We start from the raw sequence: 15010 nt of genomic DNA on the forward strand, positions 1-15010 counted from the left end.
TTTTGCTCCCTTTCATCCTTCGTCTTTGGTTGCAGCCTTGGGCCCTTAGTTAAATATGTCAACAAAAAGAAACAACATTATGGATAAAATCCAGGACCCCAAGAAGTTAAAGTCAGTTTTGTCTTTGATTTAATTTGTTAGGATCTTACCCTACATTTTATTGACTACTTCCAATTCTCTAAGCAGACATTTAGACAAAGTATTTTCCATTACTTTATTTTCAGATCATTCCTTTGGCAGCTCAGATTAACATTTACCACAATTACAGTTCTTTTATATTTCTTTGGGAACCTGGATCTGAGACTATATAGTTTTTATTTAATGTTTTCTTCCCTAGAGTTTTAGTTTTCCATGCTCTGAGAGGGAAATAAATATTTGGATTTCTTGCTTAACCCCGTCCACTTATTGTTATAGGTAAAACAGCAAAAAGGTATTGAAGGGCTTCTATCTCTGTTCATCTATCTCAGGGTATGTCTATACTGCCACCCTAGTTCGAACTAGGGTAGCTAATGTAGGCATTCGAACTTGCAAATGAAGCCCAGGATTTAAATATCCTGGGCTTCATTTGCATGTTCCCGGGCGCCGCCATTTTTAAATGCCCCATAGTTCGAACTACCTGCCCGCAGCTACACGCAGCACAGACTAGGTAGTTTGAATTAAAGCTCCTAATCCGAACTACCGTTATTCCTCCTGCAAGGAGGTTTAATGATAGTTCGAATTAGGAGCTTTAATTCAAACTACCTAGCCCATGCCGTGTGTAGCCATGGGCAGATAGTTCGAACTACAGGGCATTTAAAAATGGCAGCGCCCAGGAACATGCAAATGAAGCCTGGGATATTTAAATCCAGGGCTTCATTTGCAAGTTCAAATGCCTACATTAGCCACCCTAGTTCGAACGAGGGTGTCAGTATAGACATACCCTCATTTATGATGTGGCCTGTATCATCATCTGAGTGCTTCCTAAGTATTTAAAATTAAAAAATCACAATAATAGTCTTTTTCTTGATATATTGTTTTTTTCCTTCCAAGCCAGTATGAGAAATAGTTTTGTGTGTGTGTGTGTGCGTGTGCGTGTGCGTGTGCGTGTGCGTGTGCGTGTGCGTGTGCGTGTGTGTGTGTGTATTGTATTTAGCAGACCCGCTGACAGGAATTCCAGACTCCAGGGCAGAACAGACAATGGGCCCTCTGTAACACAGTCCACCTCCCATTTGCGCAACGCTGTATCTGTGCTGTTATGCCAGGTGAATTGCTGTGAGCTGTGCTACTAGCATGTTCCCTATTTTTTCCCAGCTCAGTGAATGAGCCTCTACCACATGAGCTAAAAGCCAGCTAACCCTCATCTAAGGCTGTAAAGCAGACTCATTCTTTCTCTCTGTAAATAGTCACTACATAGGACACACAGACCCTGTCCTGACTCTGTGTGTATGTGTCTCACATACACAGAAAGAGAGAGAGAGAGAGAAAGACAGAGGGTATGTCTACACTACAAAGTTAATTCAAACTAACAGACGTTAGTTCGAATTAACTTTCATAGTGTCTATACATACAAATCGCTAGTTCGAACTTAATTCGAACTAGCGGAGTGCTTAATTCGAACTAGGTAAACCTCATTCTACGAGGAGTAATGCCTAGTTCGAATTAAGTAGTTCGAATTAAGGGCTGTGTAGCCACTTAATTCAAACTAGTTGGAGGCTAGCCCTTCCCAGCTTGCCCTGGTGGCTACTCTGGGCCAAACCAGAAAAACTCTTCTGCCCCTGTCCCGGCCCAGGAGCCCTTAAAGGGGCACGGTCTGGGTACAGTGCCCGTGCCAGTTGCAAGACCTGCCAGCACCCAGCCAGCAGACACTACACCTGGCACAGCACGAACCAGCTACCCGCTGCCATCCAGCCCTCCGCCTCTTCCCAGAACCAGGCTGGCAGCTCCCAGGAGCCTGCCAGGGACCGCAAGAGGCGGGCGCCCACCTGATCTAGTGCGGAGATCGTGGACCTCATCGAGGTTTGGGGGGAAGCCTCCAACGTCCATGACCTCCGCACTAGGCACAGGAATGTGGGTGTCTAGGGAAGGATAGCTGCCAGCCTGGCCACCAAAGGCCACATGCGAACCCAGGAGCAGGTTTCCATGAACATCAAGTTTGTCCAGTGAGACCCCGGATCCTGAGCCCTGAGCTTAGAACATAAGAATGGCCGTACTGGGTCAGACCAAAGGTCCATCTAGCCCAGTAGCCTGTCTGCTGACAGTGGACAGCACCACGTTCCCCAGAGGGGATGGACCGAAGACAATGACCAAATGATTTGTCTCGTGCCATCCATCTCCAGCCTTCCACAAACAGAGGCCAGGGACACCATTCCTACCCCTTGGTGAATAGCACTCCATGGACCCAACCTCCATGAATTTAACTGCTCTTTAAACTCTGTTATAGTTCTAGCCTTCACAGCCTCCTGTGGCAAGGAGTTCCTAAGGTTGACTATGTACTGTGTGAAGAAGAACTTTCTTTTATTAGTTTTAAACCTGCGGTCCATTAATTTCATTTGGCGTCCTCTAGTCCTTCTATTATGGGAACTAATGAAGAACTTTTCTTTATTCACCTTCTCCACACCATTCATGCTTTTGTAGACCTCTATCATATCCCCCCTCAGTCTCCTCTTTTCTAAGCTGAAAAGTCCCAGTCTCTTTAGCCTCTCTTCATATGGGACCTGTTCCAAACCCCTAATCATTGTAGTTGCTCTTTTCTGAACCCTTTCCAAGGCCAAAATATCTTTTTTGAGGTGAGAAGACCACATCTGTACACAGTATTGAAGATATGGCGTACCATAGTTTTATACTTCCCCTCCTCCTTCTTCCCCTGGCTTCCCCCTTCCAGCTCCCTCCTCCCAGGTTTCCCCCTCCCCTCTCCCACCATCTGTCTTCCCCTCTCCCACCTCCTTTTCCCAGTCTCCCCAGTGTTAATTCCCACCCCCCAGTTTTGTTAAATAAAGAGAGTTTCTATTTTTGAACACACGTGTCCTTTATTTTTTACATCAGGAAGGGGGGCTAGGGAGGGGTAAGTGGAAGGAGGTGAGGGAGGAATGGGGCACGAGCCACCGATGGGGAGGACTGGGGTGGCTCTGCGGGCTCTTCGGAGTGGTAGCTCTCCTGCAGGGTCTCCTGGATCCTGACAGCCCCCTGAATGACCCCCCCCGGATGGCAGCCTGTGGCAAGTGCAGCCAGACTGAAGGCTGAGTGCTGTGATGTGCTGTGTGAGGGCACTCAGGGCAATCCAAGACAGGACTGCTTTGCTGTCCCTCATCGAGGTAGACAAGCAAGCGGGGAACACTGAGAACTGTCTGTCCGGGGTGGGGGTCAGGTCCCTTTAAGCACAGCCCTCGGCTATCCTGAGGCAGCAGCTCCACACTCCAAGACCTAACTTGATGCCCTGCCGGCACTGCTTCCGGCCAGCCTTAACTTCGGTTCAGGGTCCACTCATTGTGGCCATGCTATTTCGAATTAGCAAATGCTAATTCGAATTAGTTTTTAGGTCTAGATGCACTAATTCGAATTAGCTTAGTTTGAATTAACTAATTTGAATTAAGTTAGTTTGAATTAGTGCTGGAGTGTAGACACACCCAGAGAGACAGAGAGCTTGCTGCTGGGGATATCAAGGAAGGCAGGCAGACACTCATTCACGTAATTCGCCCTAAACTCCATGCAGCAAGCTCCATCCAACTCAAGTCCTCCTGAGCAGCTGGGTCTACACCCTGTCTCCTTGTAAGAGATGGGGTACAGAAGCAGCGTCCTTTCTCCCCCTACACAGCTAGGGTGAGGATCCCTAGAGCAGCTGCTGCGTGATGGAGCTATGTAGGATAGGGGCACCTGAATGCATGCTGTGGTCTGTGCTCTACTAATCAGCCAGGTAGGTGGTATTGGAATCAGTTCTGCACCCAAGACCTGTTTAAATGGCCCGGGCTACTGGGAAATTGTTCCTTTCACCTGCCCCTGTTGGCAGTCCTGGTGTTTAGCTCTCACAGTGGATGGTTTCATGGCCATTCTTACCTCTTTCAAGTATGACTTACATAATCTAGATTTGGTTCCTTTTGAAGTTCTATCTCCTGCACTCAAGAGCCTCTTATTTGGCTGACAGCTTTATTTCCATAGTGGCAGGGGTGAAAGTTCTCTCATGGAAGGCTTTGAATGTTCTTGAGAGCTTGAACTTAAGACCTTGAACTCCACTTTGTATTTGATAGGTATCCAGTGTAGAGAATAGGTCACCACGAAAACACCACTCCACATGCTCTGCTCTGTGTTTCTAAGCAGATGGGCTGCTGTGTTTTGCATCAGTTAAAGCTGGTTCAGGGCATGGGGTATCATTCCTAGAGGTGTTTCCATTATTTTATTTGTTCTTTAACTGAAACTGAAAGAACAGAAGTTACATAAGAATGATACAGTAAGTACAGAAAAGCAGGACCAATCAGTTCTGTTGGAATACCTACGTACACGAGCCTCAGTCTCTGGTGACAGTAGTTCTCTCTTCACTTTTGAAGGAAGACAGAGTTTATCGGTAATGTTCTGCTTTTACTCAACAAACACTGACTGACCTCTGGGATCTCAAGTCCCAGGCAGTTTCAAACACAACTTTCCAAAACAGGTTATTAATACTGTCTTCACTGCATGCTGCTCTTGCAACATACCCTCACTCAGAAATAGGGTCCCAAAAATGCAGCAAAATATCCTACCATTTGTGATTACCTCTATGTCCAGAAGGTTTGACCTTATGGCAATAATGGCATCCATAAGAAAGAAAGATGAAGGAGTGATAAGCAGATGCTGAGAAATGTGAATAAAAGTGTATGGGTATGTGTGAGACATAAGAATCGGCATTTATCACCTGATACACACTAAGGGTACGTCTACACTACAACGTTAATTCGAACTAACTTAGTTCGAATTAGTTAATTCGAACTAAGCTAATTCGAACTAACGGATCTAGACTAAAAAACTAGTTCGAATTAGCGTTTTGCTAATTCGAACTAGCGCGTCCACACTGATTGGACGCAGGGGGGCATTTAAGGGCAGCTGAAACCGGTTCTGGCAGGGCATCAGGTCAGTAGTTGCTTTGTGTGGCTGCTGTCTGAGGCTATCTGAGGCTCGTGCTTAAAGGGACCCCCCTGGACAGCCGGTTCTCAGCTTTTCCTGCTTGCTTGCCAACCTCGCCGAGGGACAGCAAAGCGTTGGTCTCTGTGCCCATCTGTGTCGGTGCTTCCCTTCGGGGGGGGCCGCCGCAGGTGGCAACATGGAGCCACAGCTCACCCTGCACCTTCTGGTGCACTTTCTGGACTTGCTGCTGCAAGCCTGCCACCAATGGCTCGAGGCTGCCTGGCACCACCTGGGGAACGTCAGCCCCCTGCCTCTCCACCTGGCTGCCCTGGGGGCCATGGAGGAGCCGCGGCGGCACCCCGGCACCGGCGTGCCCCGCCGCGTCTGGCGTCTGGACACCAGCAGCGACTGGTGGGACCGCATCGTCCAGGAGCGCTGGGACGACCGACAGTGGACCCAGAACTTCAGAATGAGGAGGGACACCTTCCTGGAGCTCTGCGAGTGGCTCGCCCCTGCCCTGCAAAGAAGGGACACTCGCATGAGACTCGCCATCCCCCTCCAGAAGCGGGTGGCCATCGCCCTCTGGAAGCTCTCCATGCCGGACAGCTACCGATCCGTCGGGAACCAGTTCGGCGTGGGGAGATCCACCGTCGGAGCGGTGTTCATGCAGGTACGGCGCTCGTCGGCCACCGAGCCGGGGGGGAGGTGGGCTGCGAGGAGGGGATGGGCCGCCCCAGGGACAAAGGGGGGGCGGAAGGAGGCGAAAGCGCCCCGCACCGGAGGAGTCGGGCTGTCCCGGCCGTACTACACACCACCAGGGGGTTGCTTCCGGGAGTGGGGCGTGGGGCACTGCCAGGACACGCACGATCCCAGCCACCCGGGCGCCCCACTGATTGGCGCTTTGCTGTGTCTCTCTCCGCAGGTGGTCAAGGCCATCAACCGGGTGCTGCTCCGCAGGGTGGTCCGCCTCGCCGACCCGGACGCCGTCATCCGGGGATTCGGCGCCCTCAGCTTCCCCAACTGCGGGGGGGGGCCATCGACAGGACGCACATCCCCATCCGTGCCCCGGAACACCAGGCGTCCCGGTACGTGAACCGCAAGGGGTACTTCTCCGTGATCCTGCAGGCCGTGTGTGACCACCGGGGACAGTTCACGGACATTAATGTGGGCTGGTCCGGCAAAGCACACGACGCCCGGGTGTACTGCAACTCCTCCGTGTGCCAGCGGCTGCAGGACGGGACCTTCTTCCCCGACCGCCACATCAGGGTCGGGGACGTGGACATGCCCGTGTGCCTGGTGGGGGATGCCGCCTACCCACTGCAGCCGTGGCTCATGAAGCCCTACACGGGGCACCTCAATCCCTCCCGCCAGGCCTTCAATGCCAGGCTGACCAGGGCCCGCATCGTGGTGGAGGGGGCCTTCGGGCAACTGAAAGCCCGCTTTCGATGCCTCCTCACCCGTCTGGACCTGGCCGAGCACAACATCCCTCCCATGGTGGCGGCATGTTGTGTGCTCCACAATTTGTGTGAGCGGAAGGGGGAGGCTTTCCTGCCAGCCTGGATGGCTGAGGCTGACCGCATGGCTGGACACTACGGTCAGCCCCGCACCGCCGCCGTCTGGGAAGCCCAGCGGGGGGCCATCCGGATCCGGGAAGCCCTGCGGGAGAGCTTCCAGGTGGAGGAGGAGGAGGACTGACCTCTCCCTTGCATGCCCCACTGGGGCCTTCTTCCATCCTACCCCCCCTTCCCCTTTCCCCTCCCTACCTACTGTCAAATAAAGACACCTGTTTTTCAAACAAAAACGTCTGTTTATTTCACAGAACTGGGGTGGGGGGAGGGAGGAATGAAGGTGGGAGAAGGGAGGGGGAAACCTGGGACGAGGGAGCTGGAAGGGGAGGGGAGGGAAGGGAGGAAGGGAAAGGAAAGCTCAGGGGTGGGAGTCCGGCTGCCTCTCCCGTCTCGCCACACTGCGGGTCCGGGGGCGTCGGTGGGGAATGGTTGTGGAGGGGGGGCAGAGGGGACAGGGGGTGTGGAGGAAGCAGGAGCGGAAGCAGGAGTGGGAGCAGGAGGAGCAGGGGGAGCAAGAGAGGGAGCAAGAGGGGGAGCAGGGGGAGGAGGAAATGGAAAGCGGTCCAGCAGGCTCTGGAGGTGGCCTCGCAGGGCATGGCCCTGCTCCTCCAGGGCCTCCAGACTCCTCTGGCGCAGCCTGAGGTCCTCCTGGACCCAGAGGTCCTGGAGACGGAGCTGTCGGTCCAGGAAACAGAGGTGCCGCCTCTGGTAGTCCTCCTGGTTCCTGGCTGTCCTGCTTTCCCGGGCGCGGGCGGCTGCTGCAGGCGGTGTGGTGCGCCCTGCAGGCCCAGGTGCTGCAGCTGTGGTGCAACAAGACCAGCGGTCAATTTCCCCAGGGGCCCAGGTGTGTGAAACCCAGCTCCCCTGTGCAAGGTCAGGGCCCCTGCAGGATCCCCAGCTACTGCTCCGTGGTGGGCAAGGCCCAGGCGCACGGTCCCGGGGCTCCCTCTCGCCCCAGCCCCCCGTACACATAAGGGGAACACGAGGGTACTCACAGGTGGACGCCTCCCCGGCCTCTGACGATGCAGGCGAACGGCTCTGTGGGGTGCCTCGGGGGTCCCGGGTCCTGGGCAGGCTGGCGGCAAGCTCCTGGCTCTCAGAGCCCTCTTCCTCCTCCTCTGTGTCCAGGAGCGGTCCCTCTGCCCCGGGGTCAATCACATCCCAGGGGGCAGGGACGGCATGAGGCCCCAGGATGCGGTCCAGGGCATGGAAGTGGGGGCAGGCCTCCGGGTCGGCCCCTGGCAGGCAAGCCCGGGAGTAGGACTGCCGCAAGTCCTTAATTTTGCAGCGCACCTGCTCCCGGCTGCGCTGGTGGCCCCTGGCGGCCAGGCTGGCAGCCATACGGCCGTAGACGGCCGCATTCCTGTGGCTAGTGCGGAGATCGTGGACATTGGAGGCTTCCCCCCAAACCTCGATGAGGTCCACGATCTCCGCACTTGACCAAGCGGGCGCCCGCCTTTTGTGTCCCCGGGCAGGCTCCTGGGAGCCGCCAGGCTGGTCCTGGGGAGCAGTGGAGGGCTGGGAGCCCTCGGATGGCTGGCTCATGGTGTGGCAGGTGCAGGGTCTGCTGGCACGGGTGCTTGCAGCCTTGCAACTGGCACAAAGTGAGTAGCCAGCCCATGGCCCTTTAAGGGCTCCGGGTCCGGGAGGGGGGCAATAGAGTTTCCCTGGTGTTGGCCAGAGTGGCCACCAGGGAAACCTGGGAAGCCTTAGCCTCCCACTAGTTCGAATTAAGGGTCTACACAGCCCTTAATTCGAACTAGCTAGTTCGAACTAGGCGTTAGTCCTCGTAAAATGAGGTTTACCTAGTTTGAACTAAGCGCTCCGTTAGTTCGAATTAAGTTCGAACTAACAGAGCGCTAGTGTAGCACCTAGGAAAGTTAGTTCGAACTAACGTCCGTTAGTTCGAACTAACTTTGTAGTGTAGACATACCCTAAGACATTTAGCCTCACCATATACCCCTGAGAAGTTGAGAGGTGTTATTGTGCGTGAAAAGAGAATGTGTGTGAGAGGGAATTCCTAGGAGCAAATATTTATTATTTCTTAAATAAGCCAGGAGATTTCATCTTCATACATTTTTCAGAAAAGATCCTACCCTTTTTGTAATGTGAGAAAATTATATACTGTACAAATCTTCCTGATTACATATCTCACCATGATGAGATAGAACCTGTCTGTATTGTACCAGACAAAAGAAAAGAACAGTATCTATTTTGGTATCTACTTGCAAAGTAGTAACAGAAATTAGCTGAAAAGTAAATGCTATTTAAACTTTGGCACAAAAGGAAAAATGATCTCATTGGTTTACTATTGAACCTCTCATCTTTGTGCTGTCCCATTGGGCTCATATGGCAAAAAGCTGGAACTAGAATAAAAAATCCCAGCTCTGTAGTCAGAGGAACTTACTTTTGAATGGGTTGAATTAATTTTTCACTTGTTGTTCAAGATTTGGCAATAAAAATATTTATTTAAATTAAGAACTTTAGAACAAAATGCCTTCTAAGGGGAGAAAAAAGTCATTGTTCTGCATGTGTAATCACTGTAGTAAATTTTACTTCACTTCACAGTGAACTTGCCAGCTCTTGAAAGTGGCATTATGACCTGATTTCTTTTGCTTCCTCTTCAGACTTTGTCAACAAAATATAATTCATCCAAAGACTCTGTGAATAAAAGAGACAGTGCACACGATCAGTATAAATGTAAACAAACTGATGTGCTGTGAAGAGACTGGCTTCATCTAATGCTTAATAACATTTAGATAAATCTTAACCTAGCTCTGCGTGGTTTAAAATTACATATGAAATTGAAAAATCAGTGTGCATAAGAGATGTTATATATTACAACAAAATCCCTTGGCTAATTTACATGAAGTACATATTTAGACACCAACTAGAAATAACCAATAGCACTTAACACTTACTATCTGGAGATCTTGAAGCACTTTGTAAATATAAAGCTTTGATTCAAGTAACCATCCCTATTCAGGAAAGCATTTAATCATGCTTTCCTGAATATGAATGATCATAAGCACCTGAACTTTCCTGAAAAAAGGGCCTAACTGATGAAGCTTCATTACTGTACTGTGAGGTAGGTATTATAATTACTCCTAGTTTATAGATGGGGCAACTGAGTCACAGAAAGGTTAACAACCAGATTCTTCTACATATTTTGGGCCCCTACCTCCCAGTGATTTCACTGAAGCTATGTCTAGACTACAGGCTTCTTTTGAAAGAAGCTTTTCCAGAAGAGATCTTCTGGAAAAATGTCTTCTGAAAGAAAGCATTCATGCTGCCAAAGTGCATTGAAAAAGCGATCTGTTTTTTCAAAAGATAGCGTCTGCACTGAATGGATGCTCTCTTGCATGTAAGCTGTGATAACTATGGACGGAGTGGCCACCAGGGCACCTGTGCTTTTTCCTCTTTCCTCCTCTTTTGAAATAACTCCCTCTTCCCCATCCTCACGTCTTTTTCTGAAAGAGCTCTTCTGGAAAAAAGGCTTTTCCCTCATAGAATGAGGAATACCAATTTTGGAAAACTCCCTCTGTTCTTTTAATTTTCTTTTGGAGAATGCAATTGCAGTGTGGACGTAAGTGACTTTTTTTGGAAAAACAACCTTTTTTCAAAAAAAATTCTGTAGTGTAGATATACCCTGAGAGTTAGGGATCTGAATACCTTGAAAAATCTGTCTCTAAGAGACATGTCCAAGATTACATAGGCAGTCAGGGCAAAGCCAGGATTGGAGCACAGATCACCTGTTTCTCAGTCCTTGAATTACTCAAATCAAATGTGGAGAACTATAAAATCCTATATCTCGTCTAAATTATATGTATTATATATTATACAGCTGCATGACTGAATTTAAAATCAGGACACGTAGTTGACTGGGAGGATATAAATTGACAAGTTTCAAAATGTTCCTTAATATCTCTTTAAGGGTCAGGGCACAGCAGAATGAGTGGGAACTTGAACTCTTCTTTGTAGTTTCCAAACCTTGTAAACCTCTCCCAAAATACTAGCTAAACAAAGTGTGTGAGATAATATAATGTCCTGGGATGGACACAGCTACAACTACACTGCATCCAAAGTATTGTTATTTCTGTATGTGAGAGAGGAGAACAGTTTGCTGGTTAAGTAAGGTCAAGGATGGTTTGCACTTTCATCTGCAATTCTGGTAGCCCAGGGAAATCCAGATTAGTGGGAAAGGAAAGGGCTTTTTATGGTCAATTAAGCCACCAATTCATTGTAAGAGTGATAGCTTTGTGCCCAATTTCTTTCTGATATTCATTAATGGCAGATATCCAGTAATACATATGTTAATTTTTCAGCCCACAGGTAGGTATTTTTAGTTAACAAAACAAAATTCCTACATATTATCGGTGGTAGTTCTTCAAATCCATTTGACTGTTTAGGTAGATCAGCATGCACACAAAATACACCTTAACAATATGTGAATGAGCCCAGAACATCAGGAATGCAAGCTATGAGTAGCAGGAATGCAGGCACAATGAGCAGACGTGAAAGTTTCACACCCAGTTCTTCCAATTAACCTCAAGGCAATTCCTTCTGCACTTGTCATTGCAAATGCTGAGAATTGGTTTAAGAAAGAGGCAGTTCTCTGCACATCAGCATGCTAATAGGGAAAATATGTTTCAACCTACCAGTTTCATTTGCTTTATCCAAACATATTTGTCAAAATACCCATGGCCTAAAACAGTGTTTCTCAACCTTTTTTTTATATAAAGTACCCCTTTTAAAAAAAGATAAATACCCTCAGTTTCTACAGTTTTCAGATACACATTTTTTTCTACCATTGCAACACATTTGTTTAAACAACTTAATTGTAGCTGGGAAGGGCAAAATGTTTGGGTGTAAAAAGTACAAAAATACTAAAGCACTGCAAAACTTAAAACAAAAATTCAGTTTTCTCCAAATTTCAGTTGTGTTGACGTACTCCCCCAGACTTCTCTCAAGTATCCCTGAGGATACTCATATGACTGGTTGAGAAACACTGGCCTAAAACTCTTGACTCTGCCTGTTTGCACAGGGTTCATTATATCCAGCATGTTGGGGAAATGGGAGTGTTGGTTAAGGGAATATTCTGGTTAACTCAGAGATATCCTTTATCAATGGAATACCAATTTTCACCAAATTAAAGTACAATAACATGAATGAAGTATAAAATAATGTACAGGTACTCACCAGTCCAGCAGTAGTACTGCACTGTAGAGTGGCTGGTGTCTTGAAGCACTTAGGTGTGTACAGGTAAAGTTTTCTATACAGCAGGTTATCACATTGCATATCACTTTAGGCCACACACAGATCACTTAAAATACACTTAACACTAAAATTATACACTGGACATTATCTAATCTTTCTTTGATGATTCAGAAGGCACTTCAGGATCTTGCAGGCTGTGTCCAGACTCCATGCCTCCGTCGACGGAGGCATGTAGATTAGCGAGATCGGAAGAGGGAAATGAAGCCGCGATTAAAATAATCGCGGCTTCATTTAAATTTAAATGGCTGCCCCGATCTGCCGATCAGCTGTTTGTCGGCAGATCGGGAGAGTCTGGACGCGATGCCCCGAAAAAGAAGCCTTTCTTCATCGACACAGGTAAGCCTCGTGAAACCAGGTTTACCTGTGTCGATGAAGAAAGGCTTCTTTGTCGGGGCATCGCGTCCAGACTCTCCCGATCTGCCGACAAACAGCTGATCGGCAGATCGGGGCAGCCATTTAAATTTAAATGAAGCCGCGATTATTTTAATCGCGGCTTCATTTCCCTCTTCCGATCTGGCTAATCTACATGCCTCCGTCGACGGAGGCATGGAGTCTGGACACAGCCGCAGTGACTCAGGGTCATCATTAGCAATGTCAGTCATCATTGTAGATGTAGAAAGTTTATCAGGTTGGGCTGAATCTGTAGTGACCCTATGATACACCTTGGAAGCTGCTTTTTTGAATAAGTCCCAGATTTTAGTTTTTTTACATGTCTTCTGCCTCTTTTGCATGAAAGCAGAGTGCAGGTTATGTAATTGTGTAATGTGCTGGGAAGTATACTGGTCTCTGTTACTATACTGAAGATTTGCATTGGGAGATATCAGAAATGCTGGTTAATTCAGCCTTCTGGTTCATTGAGTGCCAAATAACTGAGCTTTTACTCAGCTCTCATCAGTCACTGGCTCATGCTACAATTACCCTTCCCAATGTAGCTCACCAACCTTTGCATGCCTTCGTGTTCCTGTCATATTTCAACCCACGCTTTTTCCCACACCTATCTCCTTGCCTCTCCCTTCTTACATCGCAGCATTTCCTCCTCTGTCAAGTCCTCACCTTCCTGCTTCTTATCTATACAAATAAATACAGCAGAGTGAAACATTTGTAGAAGATTTTTCTCTAAAAATCCAGAAAAATGTTTGTTCTGCAGGTTTTGCATTTTGGAGGGAGGGGGGGCGGGATATTTTTGAGAACATTTTAATCACACATTTTAACCACCAAATGTTCAGGTTTTCCTTTCCCAATTTCCCACCCCTCTTTCTCTTGTTTTTTTCTAGATTCCTTTTTGTCTCATCTTTTTTCCTTTTTTTTTTCTAGTTCTCGCTCCAAACAATGAAGGAGGGGAAAGAGGAGAAAAGAGGAAGAGGAAAAGGGGGTAAAGAGCGGGATGGAGGGGCTGGGGGGGAAAGGGGGAAGAGAGGCAGGGGGAGCAGGGGCCTGGCGTGCAGGACGAGTGGTGCCCGGGACAGGGGCAGGCAAGGCGAAGAGCTCCCTCATTGTGGCACAGATGTCAGAGCATTGCTGGACCAGCTTGTCCAGCAGCCTGGTGCGCCACTCGGACTCTGCCTCTGTCCTCTGCTGGAGGATCCTGTTGAGGTCCTGCAGGGCCACAACATGCTCCCTCAGCAGATCCATGTACACATGCCAGTGCCTGCAGGTGCCATGGGTCCGGGATGGTGGTGGGTGTGTGTGTGGTGCTCCCCTGTTAGTTAGAGGGTCTGGCTGTGGAGGAAAAGAGGAGCAGACAATCACTGTCTGTGTGCACCCCTGCTGTCCCCGAGGACATGCTGTGGCTGTCAGGGGCTGTCCTTTGGACAGGAGACTCAGGAGTGTTACACATGACACCACGTGTGAGTTGGGCATTGTCCTGAAAGCTTCACAGGGGCTCCACAATGGCAATGGGGCTAGCTGGCCCCCCACACTGCCAACCTGCCCATATGTGGTGACCCCTCAAAGCACTCACCTGATGTTCCCTCCACGATATCCACGGATGCCTGGGAGGCCTCTGGGGTCTGGGTCCCTGCTGCTTCCTCTTCCTCCTCCTCCTGGTGCAGATCTCCCGCCTCTTCTGCCTGGTCTTCCTCCCTCAGGAGGGGTCGGTCCATGATGTGGTGGGGTAACCCGGACTCCACCACCTGCAGTGGAGTCTGGGCTTCTCCACCGCTCAGGATCTGCTCCAACTCCTCGTAGTAAGGGCAAGTCTCAGGGGCTGCCCCGGAACAGGAGCTCTCGTCCCGGGCACTGGCATATCCCTGGCGCAGCTTCTTTACCTTGGCCCTGACTTGTGCCATGGTGCAGGGGTGATGCCTTTGGTGGCCAGTCCCTGGGCCAGGCACTCATAAATGTCCACATTCCTGTGGCGTGTTTGCAGGGCCTGCAGGGCTTCTTTCTGGGACCAGAGCTCCAGGAAGTTTTTGATTTCTGGCCCTGACCAGGCTGGTGCCTGCCTTTTGGTGCCCCTGGGTGGGTCCTCGTCTCTGTCCCGAGAAGGGCCAGGGGGGCCTTGAGGCTGGAACATGGCTGTCATGGCTGGCACGGGTGCTCTGGCTAGCTGCCGGACAGCAAGGCCTTTCTGGGTGCCTGTGCCTTTAAGAGGCTGCCGCCAGGAACCACAGAGGTGCTGTACCTGTAAAGGTTAGACTGTCCACCAGGGCTTCTTCCTGGAGGCCTTTTTTTTGACAGAACTGGCTCTCGGCATCCACACACACCTTCTGTCGACAGATCTCTGTCAACAAAGGCATTCTTCCTCGTAAAAGGAGGTTTACCACTGTCGACAAAACTGCCACATTCTGTCGACTTACTGTCGACAGAATGTGGCGGTACTGTAGACACAGGTATAGTTTTGTCAAGAAAAGGCCGCTTTTGTCGAGAAAACCCTATAGTTTAGACACACCCTAAGTTCACTTGTCAAAAGCAGATGACTGGATCTGATGCTTTCTCTCATTCCTAAAAGTCCTAAGAGTCAGATCCTCCCCTAGTATAATTTGGCACTAAACTGATTTACACCTGTGGAGGATCTGGCTTTATGATTTTACGCTAGGTTTCCTCAGTCACATATCATTACATTTTCAAATGAGCTTATCTTGGTTAGAAAGTCA

At 49.4% G+C, this 15010-nt stretch overlaps 1 long non-coding RNA gene across 1 annotated transcript; it reads right to left on the minus strand.

The window, feature by feature from the left end:
* Positions 1–3453: 3453 nt before the first annotated feature.
* On the minus strand, positions 3454–12040 carry LOC102447715 (uncharacterized). Its single transcript, XR_001369327.3, has 3 exons — positions 11838–12040; positions 9046–9299; positions 3454–4387 (listed from the first exon to the last, which is right to left on the minus strand). It is a non-coding gene; the product is annotated as an uncharacterized LOC102447715 (long non-coding RNA).
* Positions 12041–15010: the final 2970 nt, after the last annotated feature.

The sequence above is a fragment of the Pelodiscus sinensis genome, chromosome 1 (genome assembly GCF_049634645.1).
Source record: "Pelodiscus sinensis isolate JC-2024 chromosome 1, ASM4963464v1, whole genome shotgun sequence".
Taxonomy (NCBI): domain Eukaryota; kingdom Metazoa; phylum Chordata; order Testudines; family Trionychidae; genus Pelodiscus; species Pelodiscus sinensis.